The sequence below is a fragment of the Octopus sinensis genome, linkage group LG23 (genome assembly GCF_006345805.1).
Source record: "Octopus sinensis linkage group LG23, ASM634580v1, whole genome shotgun sequence".
NCBI lineage: Eukaryota > Metazoa > Mollusca > Cephalopoda > Octopoda > Octopodidae > Octopus > Octopus sinensis.
In genome coordinates, this window is record NC_043019.1 from 6,042,126 (window position 1) to 6,047,818 (window position 5,693).

Genomic DNA, 5,693 nt, shown 5'->3' on the forward strand with positions numbered 1-5,693 from the left:
GTGGATTTGGTAGATGGAAACTGAAAGTAGCCCATCGTATATATGTATATATATATATATATATATATATATATATATATATATATATATATGTATGTATGTATGCGTGTGTGTGTCTGTGTTTGTCCCTCTAGCATTGGTTGACAACCGATGCTGGTGTGTTTATGTCCCCGTCACTTAGCGGTTCGGCAAAAAGAGACCGATAGAATAAGTACTGGGCTTACAAAAAAAAAAAAAGAATGAGTTCCGGGGTCGAGTTGCTCGATTAAAGGCGGTACTCCAGCATGGCCGCAGTCAAATGACTGAAACAAGTAAAAGAGTAAAGAGTAAAAGAGAGTAACGTTTTCCGTACTCAGCTTTTGTTGGAAGTTTATCAGAATTTCTTAAGTAGTTTTACAACAACGTAAACAGAAAAATATAATGCTATGAGCAAGTAATTAAATATATTGTATTATCTGATTTTAATAATTTTTGTTTACAAAGAACCATCAACTGGACAGGAAATCGTTCTAAGTACTTCATAAAACAGCTGTAACCTAGGAGTAAGGAGGAGGTATATACAAAACTGGGAATATATGTTGTGATAACAAGGATTATCTCCATGGTGATAAGTTGTCTATCGGCAAAAGATAATAAAAACCAGCTTTTAATATAAGCTGGTGAAGGCAGCATGTCTGAAGAAAGCACAACACTCATAGAGTGCTCGTACGCTCTGAATATACGTAACATAAGCAAAATGCCTGCTAGGTTGATAGTTACCACAATAGCAGCGGGCGGGGGGGGGGATAAATAATAGTAGTAGCTTTACTCTTTTACTTGTTTCAGTCATTTGACTGCGGCCATGCTGGAGCTCCGACTTTAGTCGAGGAAATCGACCCCAAGACTTATTCTTTTTAAGCCTAGTATTTATTCTATCGGTCTCTTTTGCCGAACCGCTATGTTACGGGGAACGTAAACACACCAGCATCGGTTGTCAAGCGATGTTGAGGGGACAAACACAGACACACAAACATATACACACACACATACATATACATATATACGACGGGCTTCTTTCAGTCTCCGTCTACCAAATCCATTCACAAGACTTTGGTCAGACACTAGCCCAAGGTGCCATGCAGTGGGACTGAACCCGGAACCATGTGGTTGGTAAGCAAGCTACTTACCACACAGCCACTCCTACGCCTATAAAGATTCTAGACAAAGCAGTGTAAAACAGATATATTTTATCGATTAAACTAAACATAATTTCTACTAATAAATCAATCGCGAGACAATATGTCTATTTAAATCACACTTATTATATGGACCCCGGATTGATGAATTTATTTTTATTTATGCGCCCTTTTCAAGCGTAGCCAGGTTCATGGGCCCGGTTTCCCGGTTTCTATGGCCTATGTGTTCCTTCCAGTCCATCGCAGCGTTACTTAAGAAACTGGAAGAAAGAGTGAGAGAAAGTTGGTCCGAAAGAGTACAACAGGGGTCGCCACCACCCCCTGTCGGAGCCTCGTGGAGCTTTAGGTGTTTTCGCTCAATAAACACACACAACGCCCGGTTTGGGAATTGAAACCGCGAGACCGCTGCCCTAACCACTAGGCCATTGTGCCTCCACGGATTGATGAATAACAAAGTAGACAATCTTACATTATTTGCTCGACGCTCTACCAATGTTGCTATTCTATTATTCAACAAGTTCGACTTACAGATGTAGGAAGTCTCTTCTGAGGGTGTTTCATTTCGATGCCTTTTTATAGGATATGTTTTGAATGATTTTACAACAGGGATTGCGAATTCTAATCATGTATGCTAAGTTACGTATTCTAATCACCAAGGTATCGCTAAACTAGAAGAACCAAACAAACCATAGGAGGGAATGCCATGATTGACTTTAATTTAATTTTCCATAGACTACCTATAGAGACAGAGTCTGAGTTATTTGTTGCTGCTGAATTCCGGAAGTGACGTAAACAAAATTTAGAGTGAGAAATTCGTGTATCAAGAACTAAAGGTTCTTTATTCACAAACTGCTATTATAGAATGCTCATTCAACATTTGAAAAGAACCTTGGACATGAATGAAGAGATGCATGGAAGAAGTCAATCATTTCAAAAGGTAATGAGACCAAAGAGTTCAACTGGGTTAAAAAGTTCTACATGAAAGTCGCCTCAACGCATTAACCACGGCACGCCCAGTCCAGCACGCAGCGGCTGCTGACAGCTGATGAGTGGAACCAGTCCGTTCCACAGAAATCAAGAAAGTAAGCGTACCAACTTGATCAGCAACGAAGCAAATTAAGAGACGACTGTCAGGCAATATTAGATAACGGAAACGATGTACGCATTCGCCACTTCTGCCCGACCTTACAGGCTCAGCTTCCTCTAGGCCCATTTCTGGATGAGACTACCCACTCTTCTCCCTGCGTCACTTCCATCTGTTCATGTCCTCCCGGAAGTCAGGACCAAATCAGACTCCAAGCAATTTAACCCAGCCTTCCGTTCAGCGTACCACGACTCAGCCATGTGGCACGGACTAGTCTTTCCAAATGCCTTGCTACAGGCCCACCGACTTCCCCTGGTTAATCTTTGCGCCTATCACCGCCTATCACCGCCTCGCGCTCCTTTAGGGTAGTGTCGCTCTATTTCCAAGATGTCTGGCACTATTACGGCGGTGTCGTCCGCATAAGCTGGCACTATTCTTCCGCATCTTCGTTCACACAGGATGACACACGAAAGATCCAGTTTCCATAGTGCGAGAACCAACAAGTACAGAAGGGGAAAATTGGGCATCCTTGATCGAATGTGCGATACTAAACGATTCCGATAGGTTGCCATTTACTTTGACCACCGATGTTACGTTGCAGGGATCAGCTGCTGGAAACGAGACCTGCCGCTGTGAGAAAAGCCACCAAGCATTGATGGCCAACCCTATCGAAAGCTTTTATTTGATCCATATTAATCAGAGCTCCATCTATCCCAGATTCCTTGCCTATTCTCCCGCTTGAGGTGGAAGTTGTCGCGGATAGATCTTTTTGAGATAACGCATGTTTGCGCATCACCGACCTGTCTATCAACGACAAACGCCAACCACTTTGCTAACAACTTAGCCAAAAAATTTTAATCTGTGTTTAGCAGAGTTACAGGCCTAAAATTATCGATATATTTCTTCTTGTTCGGGTCCTTTCTCAACAGCAACACTACACCTGATCACAAGACTGCGAATTCACCCCGTTGCAGTAAGCCTCTGCCAAGGAAGCGCCGAACAAGTTTGACGCATGAATATAAAGTACGAAAGGCAGGTCATCCAGCCCTGGTGACTTCTCGCTTGCACAGCTAGTCATCGCGTCCCATATGTCGCCGGCTAGGGTTAGGGTTAATAGCATTTCGCAAAATTCTGCATCCTTAACCGAAAGCCACACCAGGCCGCCGAGGTAGGAAGTGAAATTCATCCCCTTCTCCGAATCACCGCGCGCCCTGTATAGTTCAGCAAAGTGCTACTGAGCATTCGAGTAGCAAGAGCCTGTCCGTCCCGTCAAAGACTGAGCTGAGGCTTTGTCTCCACGTTGCACCTACGCCATCCGGACCCATCGGACAGCTTTCGTTCTCTCGTGTCTTAATCCACGCCTCCAAGCACTGACGACGCAACCTTCGTGCTTAGCATGGGAGAATTGGTCAAAGGCTATTCTCACCGCCAGCACGTCAGCTGCTATTCCTCTGCTCTAATGGCCCTTTTTAGGGCTATCCACCAATGACTGTTGACGATTGCACGTGTCAACTTCCGATGGACTAACTTGCTAACCCAGTCTCCAAACGACGCGTTCAGCTACCATTACCCAAGACCCTGCTTATAGAGCCTATCTAGGTTGGCCGTACAGATCATGAACCTGTGGTCTGTGTAGTCGACGGCCTTGAATTGTGGACAACCTATGCTACTTCTGTCTACTGGATTACAGAATACTCTATGTAGGTACGATCTGGATGACTCTATGCTGTTTGCTTATGTCCACATTGGTACATTCCGGTAATTCAGTCTGTTCCTCTCTTCCAGTTGGCAGCAATTGAGCAGATTTGTGAGATTTACATCCCCTCTCCTATTGGCTACCTCACAGAGTCCAAGAGTGCATCCAAGACTGCATTCCAATCACCCATTCGCACTGATGAGCGAGACATTCCAAAGAAAACCTCCAAACGCTTGAAGAAATCAGGTTGCCCTGTCCTAGTCGGGATGCAGACAGCGACTAGTCTAAAAGCACTACTTTCGCATACTGTTCACGTCTAGGACCACTAATTTACTTTCCAGATTCAAGAAGATCATCCTACTTCGAGATCTAGACTTTATCTAAGCAACATTGCAACTCCGCCTCCCATTCCAGGCCGATTAAGTGATACGTAGACCTTAAAGTTATCAAAAATACGGACTTGTGCATGTGTGTCGGAAATCCTGGTCTCGCTGACAGCTCTCACATTCATAGCTAGTGACCTGGAATCGTTGGGCCGGCGATCTTGCTTCCAAGAGGACGTACATTTATACAACTCACTCTTAAACCAGCCATGATGACCGAAAATAATTCAGAGAAAAAGGGAAGCTACTTACCAGACGGTGCTGTTGGCGGTCAGGTAGTACGATCTCCATATCTGGTTGGGGTTCCTTTGGAACTCCCTTAAAAGCTACTGGTGGCATTTACATTAGGGGTTCCCACGTCGTGAGGGAAGCAGTTCATAATGTTTTTTATATAAATTATCCAGTGGCACATGCACCATCATCAGGGTTTGTGATACTTAAAAAGTATCTCTATATATATCCTTAGTTTGTGCTGTGAGGGTCATCAGTTCTTCTTTGGTCCTCCTCGCTAACATGAAGTGAGATGTCTGAATGATTTGTTGATGCTGTTGTGTCTCTTTTCTTTTAGTGGGTTGTTGCGGTTGTAGTAGTGTTGGTGGGACTGGAGTGGTAGCGGTGAATGTGTTGATAAATGTGGTGGTGTAGGAGTTGGTTTTGCTAGATGTCTCTGTATTTGTTGTAGATGTCTTTTCTGATGTACAGCTTCGTGTAAGCCTTGATAGCTTTTGTGTTTTATTTTTAGATTTTGTTTTTGCGGTTCATCCTTATTTCCACATTTTCAATTCGTGATGCAGAGGTATCAGTGTCTGTGGAATCTGTCTCAGATATGGGTGGGAGTGCATTTGTACTTTTACGGATTCCATGGACAGCGAGGCTCACCAATGGAGAAGTTCTTAAGCAGATAAGGCCGAAAATGTCGCTAGAAGCATAGATTGGCATATTTCGGTCATATTATGCGGAGAAAATCCCTGGAGAAGGACATCATGCTCGGAATGGTCAGTGGCAAGAGAGGAAGAGGCCGACCAAGAACCCGCTGACTTGACACCATCAAGAGTGATATCGGAATGGACATAGCCAGTCTGAAAGAAGCGGCCCAGGATAGAACTAACTGGAAGACACTGATCCAACGTGTGACCGAGAGTCGACTTCGACTGAGCGGATAGAGAGATAGCATTTGTACTTGTACGAGTGTCTATGTGTGTATTTATGTTTAGAGGAGTCGGAGAAACGGTGAAGGAAGAGCTTTGTTCGGAAAGGCCTCTGGGGCTTTCTGGTGTCCGTTGTTTTTCTTTCTATCATCTCTCTGTTGTTGCTGATGTTAGTGTTGCCCCAGTTGGTGCTGGTTTTGCTGTCCC